General features: G+C 40.3%; 1 protein-coding gene across 20 annotated transcripts in view; it reads left to right on the top strand.

The window, feature by feature from the left end:
- The window catches only part of Elavl2 (ELAV like RNA binding protein 2), a 149,543-nt gene that overhangs the window by 6,204 nt on the left and 121,511 nt on the right, over positions 1-21,828 (top strand). For 3 of the 20 annotated variants that reach the window (XM_031377853.1, XM_031377840.1, XM_031377836.1), the window contains exon 1: positions 17,179-17,734. The exons of 5 other annotated variants lie outside the window; for them this stretch is intronic. The gene's annotated coding sequence lies outside the window, so the exon portion shown is untranslated. Of the gene's footprint in view, positions 1-17,178; positions 17,735-17,761; positions 18,855-21,560; positions 21,726-21,828 lie in introns of those variants that run through there. 12 more of the 20 variants (XM_031377843.1, XM_031377846.1, XM_031377845.1 and 9 more) reach the window with 6 other exon arrangements.

The raw sequence follows: 21,828 nt of genomic DNA, 5'->3' as shown, positions 1-21,828 counted from the left end.
TGTTTATAAGCAATGAGACCAACAACATCAGAAGTTATGTAGCAATTTCCTTTAGGGAGCTAAAGGGTAATCCCACTAATATGCCTACACTTTGTATTACCTTGGCATTTGTGGAGGCTTCTCGGTTTTGCACATGGACTTTGTGTGTGTGTGTGTGTGGCTTTTTTTTCCCACTAGAAAAGTAGACTAATGGGTTTTCAAATGATATTCAGAAAGATGGAAGTATATATTTCTCTTGCCGTTACATAGTTATGCACTTATGAGGGAGAGCAAGCTTCCTGCATAGGATGTTGACTGTTCCAAGATTCATTAGTGTAATTCCTCAGACACACTGCCTTTGACAAATGAGCACAGCCAGGAAAGCCTTTAATATATTGATTATGTTAGTGTTTTGTTGCTGGTGGCATAATGGATTCAGCACAAGCTCCATTTTTATTCTTCTATGCTCAACCAAAAGAGAGAGAGAGAGAGAGAGAAAGAGAGAGAGAGAGAGAGAGAGAGAGAGATCTTGCAAACTGTACAAGAGACTCACAAGTGAAAGTAATTAAATAACGGAAGTGCTGAGGGAGATTGCCTGTGAACAGGCTCTGTAACAGGGGATGTAATAAAGACAGTATGTGAGAGTGATTGATCTAAAAAAAATGTTTTAAACCAGTTTCAGTTTCTTTGTATTATTGCGTATCTGCCTGAGAAGAAGGAAGTAATGCTAATGTGAAAGGTACCTTCCTTGGGATTAATTTTCACTGTTGGGCAAGTTCAAACCATCCTGCTTCTTACGGAAGCTTGCAGATGTGTGTAGTTTTACTGTGGAAACTCTCCACTTCAGACTTTGTGGGCATAACATCATACAGTTGCTCTCTGATACTCTCCTAACACACTGCAGCTCTTCTTTCTGGGATTCTCTCCTGGCAACCATTTTTTAAAAATGTATTTCCCCGTGTTCCATTTTAGGAAACCCCTCTCATCATTGTTACATGTATTATTTTATAGGAAGGAAGTATGTAAAATACTCTTGCCTCTCATCATTGTTACATGTATTATTTTATAGGAAGGAAGTATGAAAAATACTCTCAAACTCATTTTACTTGTGAGCTTGAATAGCATTCAGAGTAGACCGATTTCCCCAGAATTTTGTAGGCTTGCCCAATCCAGCTGTATATTTTATATGCTAATGTAAATTCTATTTTTGTTCCCCTTGGGGGTTTAAGTGATTATAATTGTTGCTTTTCAAAAGCCAAACAGATGATGATTGCTGCTTCAGGAGTGTACCAAAAGAAACTGGCTTTCATTAAACCTGCTCATCCACTTCATAATTATCTCCATTTTATCTAGCTAAGAAGCAGGGGAAAATGGCAAGTACAGTTCATTGAAGCCAGTTCAGTTATTTAAACATCGCTTTATTGAACTAGCAGGAGGTGTTAAAAGTAGGGGGAATGTTTTCCTTCTAAGGCTGATATGTAGCCAGTGGCTCAACTCAAGAGTTAGTTAAGCATCAAATGCCAGAGGCCACAGAGAGTGAGAGGAGTCCTCTAGTGGATACATTAAAGAGTACTGCCACGACAGCTTTTCTAAAATAATATTTCACTTGCTTGTCTTCCAATATGTTCAAAATGAAGTTATCTATTTACTACCCAGTAAAAAGGGTCCTAAAACTCATTTTAAATAATAGGAAAATACACTATATAATATGTAAAAAACAAAATTGACAGAACCTAAGAGGATGACAAGCCCTCAGCCTGACGTCAAGACTCTTGCACAGAATTCTTATGATTCCAGATCTGACAATAGGTCAGAAAAGGCTGTCATTCGGGAAGGGTGGTCTCCTCAGTAGGGAGGCACAGTGGCTCTAAGTTATCTCCAGTCCTAGGGTGGCCTAGGAGTTGGGTTGCACTGGATAACATTTCTAACCACACTTGGCTGCTTGGCCCATGGACCAGAGTTCTGAACTTTAACCCAGGAGACAATAGAGTGCCAGAGTGTACATACAGCTGTTCAAAGCTTCCATCTGTGAGAAAACAACTCATTGCTGGTAACACAGAAACTACTTCATTTCATATGTAGGAACTGGAATATGGGCCTATCAGCCCCTCTCATCTACAACTTAATCAGCATCTTCTTGATCTACAACGGCTTGTCAATGCATGATGCTAAATTATTTCTAGACTGCAGAGTCATTCTTAAAGCCTGAAGGTAGATTGCCCTCAGGGGATAAGTATTTTCACAGTGAGCTCCTGGGTAACCTATGCAATTTGCATTCTTAAATCCAGGGATAGTATATCAATGGCCTGTTCCCTGCAAATTTTGAATTAAAAACTGTTTGGTAGTGTGACTGCCAGTGGAATTTTCCTGAATTCCTACGTAAAGGGCTGCTTTAAAAGGCTTGAATTTGAGAATGCCCCAGCTGCACCCAAACCAGCCCTGACAACAATGGAAGGTTCTCTCACTTCCTTTCTGCCTTGTCATTAACTTCTAGGGCCCGAGTGTCCTTTGTTCCCCTTAGGTTGTTTCTACCTTTATTAACATTGTTAAAGCTCAAAAATCTACTAGGAAAATATTTCTGTTTCTTCCAAGGTAACAGGCAAGTTCCTAATAAAATTTAAACCACTGAAAAAGTGTTAAGGATAGTCTTGCTGTGTTTAATAAAAAGTCACTGTGAGCCAAAGGATATTGGTAGAATATTCATGTCAGGCCAGCATACCGTGTGTGTGTGTGTGTGTGTGTGTGTGTGTGTGTTTCTTTATTGGTTGCTTTTCTTAACTGAAAGGCACCTTTTCTCTACACCCAGAAGACCGCTTATTTATCTTGAGGTAAAACAGTTATAAATGAACTAACTAAGCTAACTGAACAGAAAAATATGACTCTGAAAAAAAATAATTTGGTAGTGTTGACTCATCTGCTTATGTTTATTAAATAAAAGTAAAGCTACAAACATAGCTGACACTAAAATATATCTTTGCCAGGAATGATTCTGTAATTTCCTGGGGTTATCTCTCATATCTGTTCATTTTACTAGCCGGAAATGGTGCTCATTTCATACAGTCATATGATATAAATAAGACCTTCAGATATACCAAGTAAATGTCTTTCAGCATCATTAATAGCCTCACAGAATGAGTAGAGCCAAAATTGTTCAAGCAACAGTTTACAATCTCCATAATAAGGGACCAAGGAGTTGAAATCTATATTGATTTTTTTAAAATTCTGTGGTTTTCCTCTAAACCAATGTTTAATCAGATTTTTTATGAAGTTTTTTCCTCTCCTTTCCCCTCCTCACCTCTTGTCTTTCTTCTCCTCTCCTCTCCCCTCCCCACTTCTCCTTCCCCTCCCCTCTCCTGTCATTTTTCTTCTCTTTTCTTTCTTTCTTTCTTTCTTTCTTTCTTTCTTTCTTTCTTTCTTTCTTTCTTTTTTTCTTTCTTTCTTCCTTTCTTTCTTTTCTAAGTAAACAGGTGTGCTTAGAACTCACCTCATTATTATTCAGTGGAATCTCTTAGGGTCAAGATCAGGAAAAAAGAAAAACTCCTCCTCTGGTAGAAAGAGGCACAGATGCACAGGCCCAAGAGGTGCCTTGTTAGATACTTTCATAAAACAAAGACTTTTTTTCCCTTCCCTCCCCTCCCTTCCCTCCCCTCCCTTCCCTCCCCTCCCTTCCCCTTCCCTTCCCTTCCCTTCCTTTCCTTCCTTTATTTATTTATCAAGACAAGGGTTCTCCATGTAGCCCTGGCTATCCTGAAACTGGCTCCATAGACCAGTCTAGCCCCCAACTCAGAGATCTACCTACCTCTGCCTCCCAAGTGCTGGGATCAAAGGCACGTGCCACCATATCTGGTAAAGGAACAAGGACTTTTTTCATTTGGTATGCTCACTGCATATCTAAAACAGTGACTCTTATTTTCAATACCCATTTTACAAATGAACAAAGCTAAGGCTTTTTTTCTTTTTCTTTTGGTTTTTCGAGATAGGGTTTCTCTCTATGTAGCCCTGGCCGTCCTGGAACTCACTTTGTAGACCAGGCTGGCCTCGAACTCAGAAATCCGCCTTCCTTTGCCTCCCAAGTGCTGGGATCAAAGGCGTGCACCACCAAAACTAAGAGGCTTAGAACACTTTGGTAACTCGGGTAGTAAAGCAGGAACTTGGGAAATGCAGGACCAGGATCCAGGTCTGCTTGAATGCTTAACCGTCACAACCCTAAACTTGAAAAGCCCTTTTAATATACAGATGGGAAATGCATCCTTCTGTTTTATAGCTGCAATTTCACACCCAGGAGCTTCAATTTTGGTGATTTGATCATCCTAAAAATATCCAGATCGTATAGGATTGCCTCGTTTTATAGCCTTATAAGAAAGCCACTGTATTCATGTGAAAGATGGCCAGGTCTAATAGGTAAAAGATACCTTAAAATTAGACTTAAAGTGTTTTGCTTTCTTTGTATAAAGGTCACTTCTTATCTCAGCTCTTAATTCACAAATTCAAGAACCTGCTGTAATTTCACTGTTGACTTTATTCAGATAGGAGGCAAGGCTGGAAGTGCCTGAGCTTTCTTCCAGGCCAATTCCTCATTAAAATATTAACTATTCTCTAATAATCCTTTCTTGTAGATGCAGTCTCCAGAGTGGACTGCACAACATTAGGATCTTTCTATTTTAGTTTCTGATTTCGGGATGACACCAGTATTTTAAAGAGTGATGACTCATGTCTAGGACTGAAATTTGTTTTTCATGAGTTTATATGTTTTTTCCCCTTGAATTGCACCAAAAATGGTTTTTTAATTGGCTTTAACTCATGCCCAATAAATTGGATGAGAATTGATTGCTGCAGTCCTGTTTGGTTGAAAATTATTCAAGACTGTGCTTTACGAAATGAGTGCATGAATGAAGGCAGGGGCACTTCCCGTCCTCTATTATGACAAACGCCATTTTAAAATGGCTTATAATTCATATTTAAAAATTAATATAGATGTAGTTTATAAAACTTAGTATAGTACTAAAGCAATTTAAAATACATCATATTACAAAAATTATTTTTTGCTAATTAGGAATTGTTTCTTGATATTATTTTCTCCAGGCTGAACAATACCACAAATTTAGTCGACCTTCCTTAAAGATGCTTTTGTAGCTTTTGTTCAGAACCCTGCCAGGGTTTTAGACTACTTCTAAATACTGCAATGAAATAAGAGATAAAGCAGAGACTGCGTCAGAGATACTGCATCATGCCACAGAGACAGTCTGTGAGCCACTTTTTCATTCTCTGAAGAGTGACTTAAAAGAAAAAAAAATTTAAACAGTATGAAAATTGAATTATCTTAGGTGGCTGTTTAGGGCATCGAAATAGCAATTCACTAAATGGTACCTGTCAGCAAGCCAGTTTTTGTTCAATCTCATAATTACTTAGGGTAATATGATTTTCATTTATGTATACACTATAGAAATATAAGCAAGTCATTTTATGGATTTTTTTTTCTGGTCGGTAAAGGTTTGTTTTATAATATTCTTTTCCTATGGTAGGAAAGTGTATAATGGATAGAAGAAATGATTAATTAATGAGAAAAGATATTTCCCTTGGTCATAATTTAGATAGGCAGTAAATGAAGGAAATCTGTTTTTCTTTCTCTAGTTAGTCCTGGAAAATTCTAACTGGACAGGATAATTATATGTGATATAGTCTTCAGAAAACTAGGAAAACACTTTCATATATAGTGATTATATTGCTCTGTCAAATTTGTTTCTCACCTGCATTAAATTTAAACATTGACCTGCATTAAATTTAAACATTGCTTTTGTCAATAAGTGTTATTTTGAATATAAAGCTCGGAGTTGCAGGTTTGACCTCTCAGAATCAAAGTCCTAAAGGACTCTACTGGACCTTACCACTCCGTATATAACAGCTGCCCCCACCTGGTGGCTATAAGGGCTTGAGTGGTTGACTTTTAAAATTTTTTTTTCCTGTCAAAATCCCAAGCTATCTGTTTGTCTGCTCTGTAAAAGATAACACCTACTTAGATTTTTTCCAAGCACAACAATGCAGAAAATGTAATGAAAGAATTAACTGTAAATCTAGTACCTTCTTGTTCAAATTAGCTTTTCTTTAATGTTGTACTGAATATCCTCTGTATAAAATGTAATAAGGTCGGTATTTCAAGAAAATCCTCATATGTAATTAAGCAATAAATATATGCCATCCTTTCAATGACTTTTTAAGTTAGGATGAAGACTTTAAAATTAAAACAAACAAACAAACAAGAACCCTAAATATTCCTTAGATTTCAAAACAATGTTTCCTGAGGTTCAGAACATCCTAGGACAGCTTATAGTTTTTAAAATTCTAGTAATTTCTCTGACTCACTTTTAAAAAGCAGTTATCAATTTTGTTTCTTTCCATTTGTCAGCAATAGACAAATTGTCATGAGTCTAAGACATATGAATATAATTACTTTTGATATAAAATAGCTTTTGTCTGTTCATATTAATTAAATATTATCTATTCCTTATTCCTATTCTTTCAAGTGTTATGTCACCTGTATTTTGTGCCATCTTTAAAGATGTTGAACTTTATATCTAACATGTAAAATGTATTGTATTAAACAGCACAAAAGGACTTGGGTTCTAGAGACAGACTTTCTGTTTCTACTTGTATACCTTGGACAAATTGGTTAACTTCCTCAATGTCTTCAGCTAAAGCCACCGAGCATTAGCACATAGCTCATGTTATCAATTCCACTCTTGCTAAGTTAGTATGGGAATCATGAGGTTTAAGTGGAAGGCCTTGCTGAAGGGAAGCAGATAGCAGGAAAAACAATTCTGATACTCGTGTTTCCTTTTCCTAAATCCAGGAATTTTTGATAAACACCACAGTTTGTGGGGTTTTTTGAGCCGAGTTTTTAATGACCTCCACAGGCACAAAGGTGTCCTAAGGACATCCAAAGCGAAGCTCGTGGCCAGCCACACAGGCTCCAGCTCTGTTTCTCTTTCATACAGCCACCTTTGGCTCCTTCTTGCAAACACATTCTTTATTCAGAGTCCTGTCACTTCCCAGGTAGACCTATTGTGACCGTCAGAACACAGATTCTTAGTTGTGCTACGTGCCCCTCTTCCATACCTGTCATTCTTTACTTGCTCTCTGTCCTTCTTTCATCCTGCCCCTTCATTCCAAGACGTTTTGAATTTCAGATGAACCTCAATGTAGGCCGTGGGTCTCATTCCTTCCTTTCCTGTTCAGCACCAAATTTGCAGTACTCGATGGCATCTAACTTGCCTGGGTCCTTTTGTATCTGTACTTCCCTCAGTTGAATTTCACAGCCAGCATTTGATGTAGGCATACTAAAACAACCTGACGGCTGTGCCTTCCAGCCCTCTGCAAACACTGGAAGTGGTAGCCTGGTTTTCACCACAGTGCTTTCATTGTTGACCTTTGAAACGTCTTCCACTTGTCCGGAGCGACACCCCCCATCCCCTGCACACATATGGTAGATTTCTATAAAGATTCTTCAAACTGAGGCTGAACACTTGTGATGTCTATAAATGTTGTCCTCTTTATACAGACCTTAGGAAAGAGTCTAAAACTTAAATGAATTCCTTTGATATGATTAAAACAGAGACACACCTCTGTTAGTATTCCTTTTGCACCTAGAAAATATTAGTATTCCAGAAAACACCAGTGCTCTATGAGTTAAATAACAAGTACAGACATAAAAGAAAGGCTTTTCTTTTTATTGTCTGCACAAGGAATCCAGAAATGTCAGCAAGAGAAAAAAAAAAAAAAACCTCATGGTAAAGTGTGTCAAAATTATTCAAGGAAACGTCTATCTGGTACTCAAAAACCTTAGTCTGTACATCATTGAATTATGTTATAATTTCCAACTTGTGTTTATAAAATCTGATATTTTAAACAACCATGTTCTCTAATTTCTGATGCCAGGATGACAGTGACCAAAGAAATGGGACTTTATTGCAACAGGATCCTTGGCACCAAAATGTTGCTTGTCAAAAAAGCAGGGTTTTGATTTAATCAGAGCAACCTGAATCTTTAAGAAGAATTGGTATGAAAGAGCAATAAGCAAGAGCATTAGCTACTCTGTGTATATATATGCATATACCTTTCTTCCTTGTGCTAATTACATAAGGAAATCGGATAGTCACATGACTAGGTTTGGCCTTGAATGGGTCAGTCTTATCAAGTTAAACTGAAGCAGATACCCACCGAAGGGTAAAGTAAAAACGCTGCATCTGCTCTCCACTGTGACTTAGAGTGAAGTAAGACCTTCAGACAGACATTTACATCTATTCTTCTTATCAGGCTGCAGAATGTTGCTCCCTTCTAATTAATAACTCAAAGTCCACATCTGTAGCTGTATCTTCATCAATCCATAGCAAAGTAAGTTGGAAGGAAACTGAGAAGCCATGAACCAGAAGCCAGTTTCATTGTTCTTCTGACAGTCTGGTTTACGGTATCAAGTTGATATTAATTCTCCACTTTGTCTTATTCAAAACAAACAAACAAAACCTTATTATTAAAAGCTCTTTATACAGTCTGCCTTTATATTCCTTTGGATATTTATTTGATAGATTTTAAAAGTATAGGTAGCTTAAAAAATTTTATACCAGAATAGAGGTCCTATTTGTCCATGTAAATGGAAAAAATATAACAGCATATAAAATACACGTGGAAAGAGAACGAGTCTAGAGACAGGCTAGGACAAGGGCATTGAATCCAATTTCTTTCCATGCCATAAATAACTATTAACTTTTCAAATCATGTTTTGGAATTAACAAAGAGTAGAAACTAAGCTTAGATCATATATGCATATACATATATGTATATATAATTGAATAATCAAGTGTTTCCACATTAAGTCAAAATATTTTAATTTGGCTAAACTTCAGTGGTGTATATTTAATTAAATGTGATTCCATCAAGTAATTAACTGAATTATAAGCTATACTGAATGCCAGACACTAACATGTGAGCCTAACTAAAGTAACAATAGCCATAATTAATGCCAAAGAGAGAACAAACTGCAGGAAGATCAGCATTCAGGGAACCTGCTCTCTGTTTCTATTAACCTTAGAAATGGTACCTAAATTCCTCATGCCTTTGCAGTGCTCCTGAAAATGAGACATAATTTATTTCCCTCTCACCTCCGGGGGTTACCATGATAAATATGTAAAAGTGCATTGAGCTTTTTGTGATAAAAGATACTATAAAATCTAAGGTGTTTTTATTATTATATCAGTCAAATGGGATCTCAGACTCAGTTCCTTTTTGAAGACCCACAACTTTTTATGGGTGAATCATGAAATTGTATTGGGAAATATATTAGAGTCACATAACAGGGCAGACAGAAGATTTTTATGTCTTCTGGGGCCTTTAAAACTTGGTTACAATTAGAAATATGAGAAGATATTTATCATAAAATATATCAGGTAAGACACTAATGAGAGCAAATGAAAAATATTTAAGAGACCACATGCAAGGTAGGAATTCTAATTCTAGCTTTATGAAAATAAATGTGCCCATGGTTGTAGTTACTATGTTTTGGCCACTTCTTCCATGCAGGAATTTTGATGGTTCTATGCTCATGATTATATTTAATCTTACTGTGCTGTACATTGGTCCTTGCTATCATTGCTTTAGAGATCAGGAAACCAAGACGTAAAGCTGATTAAGTGGACACAAGACTCCATAGTGGCAGAGTCAAGTACAAATTGACATGTGCCAAAGCCATGGCTCAAACGATTAACAGTTTGCAAAACTATCAGTCATAATAAGGTACTGTTATGATGTCTATCTCAAGGAGAAAATGTTGACAATCATATAATAAAAAGTTACAGTGCACAAACATTTAGAAGACTTAACAGCACTAGCAAAGCTGAAGCAGGCATACCCTGACTATGTTTTATATAACACATTTACTGAGCTTGTTAGATTTTCTAATTTTCTCTTTTCCTAGCATTTCCTAAAAGCTTAATCTGATTTCCATTAGACACTTACAGTCTGTAACCCTGTTCTGTTACTCTGGCACACGATGGCCACTCAAAAGATGCTTGAATCAAATTGAAATGAGCCTTTTGTTAAAGAGGACAGATAAATATTTAGGAACTGGGTGGATTGTGATTTATTTGGCACTTACCGGATGATAAATGGTATAACGAGTAAACTGTAATAGCTCCATCTGATATTTTTGGTAACAGATTCATGATCAGTTATAAACCAAAGTATTGCAACTCTTGGGTATTTTAAAAGCTTCGTGGAGTTCTGTTTCTGGAGTGGAAGAAAGACTCTTAGCCTTAACTGGGCATAATTTTCTACAAAGAATTGATTCTCTAGAAAATCTGTAAAAAACGAATTTTATACTCTTGACTGTTTTGCTACTTTTCATCACTGATAATGAATTGCTAGCTCTTCAGAAACAACAGCAACAACAAACACATATACACATTATTATTATTAATCAGTGAGTCAGGAATGGTTTTCATACTAATTTCAATACTAAAACATTTTTCTATTCAATAAAAAATTAAAGTTATCTTTTAGTTTTAAAATGTTATTATAATTTAAATTCATGGAATGTCTCACCTAACAAACTTGAAATGTATCTTTTAGCTTTGATGCAAGTTCCTATCTCCAAAAAGTTTTACCTATATCAATAAACAATAGTTAAAACCTCTGTGGGGTGTATATGTTCAATTTGCTTAAGAAAAACAACAAAAAATAAATGTAGCTTAAATATTCATTAAATCTGATAATTCAAAATTGTCTTTTTGTGACAAATAAGGCACTGTCTTGTTCATAGGAATATCGAAGTCAATATCATAGTGCAGAAATGCAGGGATTTATGAAAAGAATTTTTCTTAGCATGTTTATATATTGCCATTATGTAAACTTCTATAAGTTTATAGAAAAACATAATATGGAAAAGAATTACCTATATAGCTATAAATTTCAAATCTTTTAATCATTCATGCACAGACTTAGCTTTAAAAAAACCCCAAATATCTGTTCTTTGTGTTACATGATATAAAGGATTTATGTATATAGTCATTCAACAGAAATGTTTATGAGATCCCATGACTTATAGTGTATTTATTTGCTTCTCACTCAGGAATCATTTCACTTAAAAGTTTAGAAGAACTCTTTTTCATATATGAAAAGAGTTTAATAACTATCAAAACATGTAATAAGATCTTAAGGTATTTCTTAACAAATTTACCTGTTTTTCTTCACCTCAAAAGTGATTAAAACATACTTTATATTTTCAGTCATCTGTATTCTGGCATTGATCTAAATTTGAGGGTTTTACAAAATAAAAGCAGATTGATTTTTCTGGATCTGGAATTAGCTATGTGCTGTAGCTTGAAGGTACTTTACATAATGTGTCTATGACAGAATATAAATACTGTGGAAAATGTGCCCTCTTGTAGGCATTGTAATTGGACACCCATGATGGGCTTACAGTTAAGACACTCAAGAAACAAAGAGCAAGGTCCAGTGCCAGACTGTTATTGAATCAAGACAATACATTAGGGGTTTTACTTTGGTCTTTATGCAGATTAAGTTGTGGGGTAGCATGTATTCAAATAATAAGTTTCAAACCTCATAAGCAGGCAGAGGAGTGTAAAAGAAGAGTCTGAAAAGCTGAACTCTGTTACAACATATACCTGGAATGGAGTTTCCCCAATTATCCTATTGTAATGAGCTGTGTAAAGGGGGAGGGGGTTCAAATGCAACTGTTATTTCCACAGATAACTAAAGTTACCTTATTTACCGTACTTGATAACTTCCCAAGCTTTTCTAAAAGTGAGGCAGGTTTTCTCTGGAACAGGGAGGTGCCCCTTTCATGTAGAGACCAAAGGCCAGGTTACCAGCTGGCTTTAGAAAGCCCTGTATCTAGGCTGATGTGTTTTTCTTACTATGAAAGAAAAAATTGGGAACCTATTCTGGAAGCCAGTCCCCTCTGCCCTCTGTTCCCCGCTGTGAGCCAGAGTCCACTTTCATATCAGGTTGGCTTCAGTTGTTACTTAAGCTCTTGCTCACCAACTTCATACCTGAACACCGAGTCCCCTTTCCACTTTTCACCGCATCCCTTCCCAGATAATTTTAAAACCTGTTGGGCTTTTCCCTTCCATTGCCCCCTATACGGCATAAAGCAAAAAGCAAAAAAACAAAACCACAATATCCCACACTAGGCGCCCCCTCTCTGCCTGCCGAAAGCATTTTAATGTCAGTTTGCCTTCGGAGTCTATCAGCAGCCGGCTGCCTCTGCCACCTGAATTTCAATTTCTTAATTCACAGCCCAGATGAAACAGAATGGAGCAGGATCCGGGCTGCCCTCTACATTGGGCTGGGCTTATCAAGCGTGAAGTTTGGCGCTTTGCAAACCTATTCAAGCGATTATCTGTTGAGGACCTCTCTAGCCATCTCCATCTCTGCAGCAGGCTGATAAGACAGCTGTTTCACTAGCCTTGGTCTCTCCGGGCCTCAGTCTTCAGATACAAACCCCGCCTTTGTCACCGTGCCCCGGTGCTGTCGCTTGCTCTGTGGGGCAAGGGTTGATCTGAACACACGTAGGGGGAAAATGCGAGTGTGTGTGAGAGAGAAGGGGAGGAAAGGAAAAAAAGAAAGGAGGGAGTGGGAAGGGGGTGGGGGTTGGAGACCTGAGGGAGCTGGGGGCAGGGCCCTCGCAGGGCACAGTTGATGGCTGTGATTGACTGGTTGGTCAGCCCAGCTTTATGATTTCAAATTAGACGTGGATCGCACACAAGTGGAAACATAAATCTTCAATATAAGAAAGAGTCTCTGAGCATCGGAAGCAGAGCAACCGTTTCTTCCCAGGTCCGGGTAAAGGGGCGGGCGAAAAGACTGATTGCTACCGTCTGAGACAGATGGTTTCCTTTAACTTTGGAAACTGCTATTTTTAATTACTTGTATTAATTTTGCATGAGCTGTATCGGCTGCAAGAGGAAGCTTAGAGAAGGCTGTTAGCATCACTGAAAGAAACGGACACCAGGCTCTGGTTTGCCCTGCATCACCTCTAGTTTTTTACCCTCTCCTGTGTGCGTGGATGTTCCCCTTTCCCGCTCGCAGAGACCGGAGTTTATCCTCCTAAAAGTTCCCACAGAGTGAACGCCGGAAGAAAAACTGAGGATATTCGTGGGAGCGTTTCCGTAAATGATCTTTGATCGCAGGCTGAAACACAGAGGGGCACGTGCGACAGATCTTGGTCTGAAACCCGCAGCAAGGGGCTTAAAGGAGAATGTGACTCATACAAGAATTTTTCCTGGCAGAGGGAGACAAGTGGGGGTCACAATGTAGGGTCATCTCCCAAGATTTACTGGAAAAAATATGAAATAATTCACAATTCACATATCTTTTCAGGTAAATCAGAAACCCGAGGAGTTCCCCTTGAGTATATTGTGTTTTGTAGCCTTTCCCTTTGTAGATGAATTTAAAGACGAGAAAAGGCTGTTTGTGGTCTTGCTTTCTGCCTCACTAAACACTGTTCCTGCTCCAGCGTTTGCAATAGAAAGGGTCCTTTGCAAAACAGTCTTGAGGTAGTACTCAAGGGCGAAAGACATTGCCAGGGAGTGAAAGCATCCCAGAAAAGAACTAGGGTAGTCAAGGATGAGTTCTTGCTGCTATTCCCACTGGAAAATTTCAAGATGAAAAACTCTGAGGTAGGCTTGCCAGACTTTTCCAAGATTACTGGGATTTGCATTTATTTTGCAAGAACACCTTGATGAAAGGGCTGCTCCTCCAGGCAGTGGGGGAAGGGAGTGGAGTAGAGGAAGAGGCCACACATCCAGGCTCTAATTCTGGGGTTTGTCACAATGGCCGGGCTATAACAAAAGGAAGCTTAATTCCAAACAAACCTGTTTCGATGGAGGATAGTCTCTGCCTCAAATCCGTGGTATAAAAGCTTTTACCAACGAGCTCTAAACCGAGTCTCAACGGGAGGAACAGAAAATACTTCGCCAATCTTGCTCTGCAAACTTTATTCTGTCCGCTAGGCTGGTCTCTGTCCATGGTACTAATTCCTGACTAATTCTCCTGTGTGCTTTCAGGACCTAAACTCTAAGAAGTGTCCAATATTTCCATAACTTTTTCTGTTTTTCAAGCTGTAAAAAGAGAGCTCATATACTCCTTTCAGAATGGAAAGCAAAAAAGGTAGTGGGCAGGTTATATAATGTCAACACTTCGTATGCAGGATTTACATAGCATATCTCCAATATTATGAACACAGAATCTCCCCAAAGCTCAACAATCAGAAAATAGTATTAGAAGGAACCCTATTTAGAATTTCCAAGCCAAGTTAAATGGTAATTCACGCATAGCTGAGCTGCCTTATTCACTGTTTTAAAAAGTTACGAGTAGTTTGCAGAGCCCTTAATTATGCTCAAGTCACCCCTTCTCCTCCTGTAGAAGGGCTTGTATAAGGAAGTTGTTTATCTTAACAACACTGTCCACAATTGCTTTAAGTATTCCTGGGAGGGACATGTTCTTTTATGAGAAAACTTCAGTAATAGTCAATGGAATTCTTTAAATTTCAGCTTTGAAAAACACTACTTTGCAATTTTACCAACACCCAACTTGTCTCCATGCTTTTGGAAGCTCCCCAAACTCTTGTCCCTTTCTGTTTCAAGTCAATATATTGCTGAGGCTTCGGAGAGAATGTCAGACCTAACATGACTTAATCAGAATTTGAATTATCATGAAAAGACAGTTTATCTAATGCAAGTTCAGGTGCTGAGGATAATTCTTTTCTAAACTATGAATCAAGAGGTGTTGATTAAAATGTGTGCTTAATTTAGGCGGGATGTTTGCACATAGTCTTCATTAATCGCTAGAAGCACAGTGCACCTTAATGTTTTGGGTTATGGCATATGAATTTCACAGTGAGATCTACATCCAGATATTACTTGTCATTTTATTTTTAAAACTCAGAAAAAGCAAATGTTGCCTAACTATTTAAAGGTTTTTAAATTTAACAACTGTATTATTTAAGGAGTAAACTACCATTTAAAGATATTTTAAACTTCCCAAGTAATTGGTGCTATCTACAAAGAAAAAAAAACCAACATGTTGAATATAGTAATGTTTTGAAAATATTTCCTTTGCCAAACTGAGAAAAAGCACATATACCAAATGTACAGAATTTAGTAATTTTTGCATTCGAATGGACATCTTTATTATTTCCATGTAATGTCTTTACTAGTGTCCACCCATAGAAAGGTATTGATGCCTTACCAATGTAAGAATCTCCTTCAAAGTGCTAAAATTATATGAATGTATAGAAGTAATTCAATATCAGGGTGTGAACATGATCACAAGGAGAAAATACAGTTCATTTCATGCATAAGTGAATAAATCAAACAATAGTATACTTTTGTTAAATTTTTTTCCATGCACAGAGGTGGAAAGTAAGAGGAGTTGAAGGTATTTGACAAGAAACCCAGTCTGCTGTTATTCATATTTCTATTGTAAACAGGGACACAGTCTTTCTTGTATTTAGTCTCCTGGCTTCTTCTCTTCAAGCTATTGTTTTTTTCCCTTAATTTCTCTGTAGTTTCACTGGAGACTAGTTAATAGTTTTAAGTTGAAATTAAGCCCCAAGGAGCTATTGTTATATAAAAAGAAGGAGGTGGGAGCTACGCAATGATAATTATAAATGGTAATTATACACATAGATTCAGGCCCTCTTTTCCAACCCCAGTTGTTGTTATGCACAGTAATATAACTTAGACACTGTTACACAGGTTAAATAGGAGACAAACAGGTCCCCAGTTCTTTACATTAATCATTTATCAAACTCAAGGACATGCTCAAGGAACACCGATTTCCTTTCCACTTCCAAGTCACTTGCTCTTAGACCATCTTTCTCTTTTCCTCTGACATTCCACCTTCCTGCAATCTTTAATTCTTACCGGTACCTTCCCTTTCTTACATTATCAAGGACAGTGACTAGTAGCAAACATAGTAGTAAAATAATTTTTGAGAGAAGATACATTATGTAAGAAATATATGTATTGTTTAGGAAGTTGAGGCTATCTGTCAAAACTGAAAAATTCCCTCTGGAAATAAACTAAGTTAGGTGGATATTGTTTCTCATTATAAATAAATCCAGGCAAACTTAGTAATCTCACTTTCACTTAACGGAAGAAATAAGTATGAATAAACCTGTACTTCAGCCTCTTGAATATTAGTCAAACATGGGGTTGGAATAAAAGACTCTTCATCTATAAAGCAAAGACACAGCACTTGTTCTACTGATCAAACTTTTGAATACTCAAAAACACCCTGGTAAAGGCTGAACTACCTTTACTGCCAGTAATCCATGTGTGGTCCAAGATCTATATTGCCAGCAAATGCAGAGGAGTGGCTTGTTTTAATTTTATATACAGCTGCTCTTTTTACCTTCAACTGAAGGACCTTATTTCAATTCAGTACCTGTTTTTTTGTTTTTGTTTCAAATAGGATGTTTTTGCTACCCCCCCTTTTTTTACTGTGACATAAATTGAAAGCTAGTTCAAACTGTACAGATTCAGTTGAAACCATTTTTATTTCATTATAGAGAGGGAGAGGGAGGGAGGGAGGGAAAGAGAGAGAGAGAGAGAGAGAGAGAGAGAGAGAGAGAGAGAGAGAGAGAGAGAGATTAAACTAGAGAAACATACACACAGTTACCTAATATCTAATCCAGATGTAAAGATTACTGGAACACAAACCGAGAAAGGCATGCGGACAAGTAATGAGTGTACATTCATCCCTCTCAAATCAAAGAGAGGCGCTCTCGATGACTCATACATACCGGACAGTTTACTATTACAAAGAAATATGCCAAAGATGCAGCCGTGAGGGCAAATAAAACGAATCTTTTGGAAGCAGAAAGACTTAAGAGGAAAATAGATGGTGCCATATCGCAAACTCTCATAGTACAGTTCCCTCCCACGTTGCTCTCTCTTTCCCATCTCTTTTTGCTTCTTGCATTTCCCTTCGCCGCCAGTGTTAAGTGTGTACCTCCCGGCACAACTTACCTTGAAACGGGACTCCATTGAGCTCTCAAGAGTGACATAAGTCCCTAGCCAATCATCTAGCAGAGCTTCGCCTGGGCGGCCTCAATAGAAGCGTCTCGCCCAATCAGGAACCTGGGGCGATGAGCATGTTACGTTGTGGCGCAACTCGGCGTATACTTCCGCGCGTGCTGCCCGGGATAGGACTCTGGCAGAGCAGCTGCACACACGGCAGTGCGGAGGCAGAGAAGGGGTTGGTGATACGGTGCTATAAATCTGTGGTCCAGTCCACCTCCCTTTTAAGACGTCCTCCCCCCTTATTTCTGTTCTCACTTAGAGATGCAGCAGCTTACTCCTGTAGCGATCTACTAAAAAGCAACACGGAGAAAGACATCGTCTTTTTGAAAAAAACGTTCTTTCGTCTCTTTTCTTTGTTCCTTGGTTTGTTTTTCTTGCACCTTTTTGTTTAGTTGAACGGCAATAGGAGTAGTCTCTCCGTCTTTTTAAACTCTCTTTTTTAAGTTTCCCCTCCCCTTTCATATTTTTTTCATCATTTCTTTTAGCATTGGACTTTGGGGTCGAAAGCATTTCTTTTTATTTGCTTCTTTTAAGCCGAGCACAGTTTAGGTTTCGTGCTGTCTTAAGAGAACTATCCAGCAGCTTCTTGCTCATCCTTATTGGGAGAACTGCACCGTTACTTTAAAAATACACATACACAAAAACCTTAAGGGAGAAAGGTAAGTTTCGGTTTGGTTTCTTTAATCATTAGTTGCAGCGATGCGCTGGCAAACCCAGAAAACCTGTAAGTGAGCGGAATACAGAATGTGAAGTTAATTGCACATGTTTGCCTCATTTCAAAGCGACTGCTTTGCTTTTTTTTTTTTTTTTAATTCTTGATAGCCAGACTAGAAGACAGTGGACGCATGCTTAACGTACTGAATTTTCGAAAATGTCACTGATAGAAACTTAAGTGGTAAATGTGGTCAGGATACAGCAGGCTACAATGGGAAGCTAGATGTTGGGTGAGCTTCGGGGTTGAGGTTGGAAGTTCATTTCGTGGGAAGAGAGGGATAACTTGAATGTTGGGGAGAAATGCATGCCTTTACTTTCGCAAAGGAATCGGAGGACTGGGGAAATCAGAAGCCTGGACTTACTTGCAGATTAGACCAGTGGGGAAAATCCTCAGCTTAATTGCATTAACCAGATAGCATGTGCTGGGGAGATGGGATTGCCAGATGGAATTTAGATGCTGCACCAGGCAGCGAGTTGTAGTTGCCTGGGAAAAGTACATACAGCCTGAGGGCTGGGGCTGGGCTGAGGCTGGGGTGGTTAGAAGCTGTCAAAACTCATCATTGCCAGAATTGAGGACTCTGATTCACGGATTCCAAGGATCGTAATTCAGATTTAAAAGAAGACTGCTAATTTGGGGCCGAATCTTTGAGCCTATACCGGATATGAGATTCCCTTTGTTCAGAAAAGCGTAAATAAGATCCTTGGAGCTGTGAGTGTGAAGTGGCGGCTGCTTGGGAGCCTCGCGGTGCTGGGCGCTGGGCAGTGGATTCTAAGCCCTGTCCTTGGTCCTACGCAGCGGAGCCCGCCTTCCGGGAAAGGGGGATCCACTGGCAGGCGCGAGGCAGAGGCGTCGCAGCTACCCAGGGAGCTGAGTCGGCTGTATAGCCCTCAGCCCCTCCTCGCAGCTCCCCTTCCTCGAGTAGCTATTGTTAAAACTGACGCCGGGAGAAAGATGGTTGGGGACGAGACGCTGGGCAGACAGGCACACGCTCCATTTTAACTTTTGTGATTTCTCCGGGTGCAGGGGAAAACAGCCGACTTTCTACTGCGAAAGAGCGAATCCGGGTAGACGTGGGAAAGGGGGAGGATGCTCGCCGGGCGGTGAGGGCGGGGGAGGTGGTGGCAGACCGAGGTGCTGGCTTTGCCTCGGAGAAGTTTAAATTATTGGTACGAGGGGGTGTGGGCGAATGTGTGCGTGCGAGCGCCGAGTGGTGCTCGAGACGCAAAGTATGGGGGCAAGCTACAAAGCTGACCCGGGTGGTTCATTTCTCGCAGCTCCCTACCCCACCCACAGGCTGGTTCCAAAAGCTAGCGCTCTGCCAACACCTCCCAACCCCAGACTCTGCCTAGGGCGTGGGGGGGGGTCAAGTAGGGATGGCAAGGTGGCAGTGCCCACCCTGTATGTAGCTCTGTGGCTTACAGGACTTCTCGTGGCCATTGTTGCTTAATTTATGCCCAGCACGTTGCTACGTGCCCACCTATTTCACGTCTATAAAGAATTAATAGGAAAGCTGTACAACTGTGGCAGATTGGAGGGTGGATACATTCCCCATTTTCCATTTTCAAGTATCTGTTACCAAAACAGACTTGGAGATTGGCTATCTTCTCTACCTCCTAACTACAGCTCCAGTTCTGGCTTTATTGTGAGGGTGAGAGAAATAATCAGCCATTTAGTGTTTACGCTAACACTGATGGACGGAGATGAATGTCTGAGTACTTCTTCCCTTAAATGAACGGGTTCTGCCCCTTCCCCCACTCATGTACACACATTCCATTTGGCTAAGATTCTAAACCTGCAACCTTTCTCCACATCCCTGTTTATTAGAGCTATTCCCAAGATAGTAGGGGGTAGGATGTGCATATGTTTTATTTTCTGGGCCTACTATTAAATGCAACCTAAAAGGATAGGCTTAAAATGAAGGGGAATTGGAGGGGTTATAACATAGACAATATTACCCAACAAATTATCTTCCTAAATGATAATCACTTTCTAAAGGTCAGGGAAGGGAGCTTGTGTTTTATGAGGAAAGGAAGGTTAGGGATGTTTGATAATCCTTATAAAATGGCTTCTTAAATGGGACATCTGAGAGATTTGTCAAAACTGAGCAAACAAGTCTGTGAAAAAAGAAAAATGTTGAATGTTTCAAAGTCATTTTTTAAGAGTTAATTAAAAAGCAGTTTGCCTCTGTTATCTCTGCCATTCCATGCACCTGTCTTAACAGACCCTTGAAGCCCTCCCCCTTCCATCTTTTAACCAAGGGCTTGGGCATTCCTTTTAGAAAGCTAACCCGTTTTGCAGTTCTGTAGAATGAAGATTGTAGACCGATGTGGTTTAGCCTACTTGGAAAGTATCTGTTGAGAGAGGTCTAACTTCAAGCAGACATCTTCAGAAAGTACAGTGAAGGGCATTGGAAGGGTTTCAGGTCTAGATTAACAAATTGGGTAGGCCCATTTGTCTCCAACATTTCAAAACTGGTAATCTTAGCAATAATGCATGCCCGGGATCGGAATATTATAACTGTTTAGAGGGAGGTCAAAGAGGCACAGGCGCTTTGAAGCAGTTTTCCCAGGAACCCGCACAAAGTCAGCTAAGGTCATTTAATTCTAAGTCTGATTTGGGGTGACACAGAAATGCTGGTGTTGTATCAATTAGCTATTTCTGGTGTCCTTAACCAGGGTCTACCAAATTGAAGATGGCCTGTCTCCATTTTGACCAAATTGTTTTCCCTAATTTACTATGCCTGATTTCACTTCCCTCTAGAGGGTAAATTTGCACCCCCCCCCCATCCCTGGGATAGAGGAGTCCTCCCTCCCCGCCCGTCGCGTGGGGGCGGGGAGCTCTGGGCGCCCTTAGCGAACCTTGCTGCATCAAACCCGCATCATGTCCTTGAAGCTGTAACCTCCATCACGTTCTTGCGGCGACTCGATCGCCCACTGTTCAGTTCTTTCCTCCTGCCTCCTGCAATTTCAGGTAGGTATGACAGGTGATGTTTTTAAATGTAGTTTTCTAGAGGGAAGGGTTAAAATCGAAACCTTTTCAATAATAGAAAAAAAAAATCCCAGTACGACAGGTGCTCTGGTAATTAAGCTTCCAACCAGGTGTAAAAAACGTGCGCGGCTCTGTCTCTGGATCTTGGGTCTGGGTCCAGGGCAAGCGCAGGTTTTTTTGGGTAAAAGGAATTGAGCTGGCTGGGGATGGTCAGCACTCGGACGCCCCCTCGGAGCTGGGCCTGTGCCCGGCTGGCGTGAGGGCACTGGGAGGATGTGGTTCAAGGCAGGTGCATGCAGGGTCGAGTGCAGGATTTCCTACTTCACATCTGAAGCAGGGTATAGCACCTCGCACAGGTACTCAGGGCTTATTTAGCCCTCAGGTTCTGTCTAGGGAGGTGGAAAGGCGCAGCGGGACTAAGCTTTTATAGTTTTCCGTCGAGGGACAGGACCTTTGGGCTTTGGGTGAGGGAAAAAAAGGAGCCTTTACATTTTCTTGAAAAACAGGTATTCTGTGTGCACATCTAGACTTAGACTTGGCGCACGCATAGATGTCCAAAGTGACCCCGGTTTGTGCCTGGGTCACTGGTCACTGCCCCAATCCCTCAGTGTGTAGGCAAACTTGCCTCGGCCACCCCGGGAAGTCCAGTGGAGGAGCCTGGCGGGACCAAGTGGCCCGGAGGGTAGCGGAGCTGGGCACACGCGGGCCGGCGTGGCAAGCTCTCCTGGGCCCCGCCTCCTGGCGCGCTGCCAGGCAAGCCCCGCCTCCCCGCCCTGCTACAAACGGCGGGACCGCGGCGCCCCAGCGTCACTGAGGCAGCAGCCGGCCGGTAGGGCGGGGTTCCGTCGTGTTCCAGTCCGCCTTCCCGCCGCCGCCAGCGTGACTCTTCTGAGCGGTGCTGTCGGCCGGCGGCGCGAGCCGTGGGAGCTGCAGCCGAGCCGCAGCAGGCAAGTGTAGGGGGGGTGGGTGGGGGCGGGGACGGCCGCTCCTCGGTGGGCTCCAGCCAGCCAGGACTCTGGGGCCCGGACTCCGTGTCCGCCGTCCGCCGCA

Source organism: Mastomys coucha, unplaced genomic scaffold (genome assembly GCF_008632895.1).
Source record: "Mastomys coucha isolate ucsf_1 unplaced genomic scaffold, UCSF_Mcou_1 pScaffold18, whole genome shotgun sequence".
NCBI lineage: Eukaryota > Metazoa > Chordata > Mammalia > Rodentia > Muridae > Mastomys > Mastomys coucha.
This window is presented reverse-complemented; position numbering and strand designations above follow the sequence as displayed.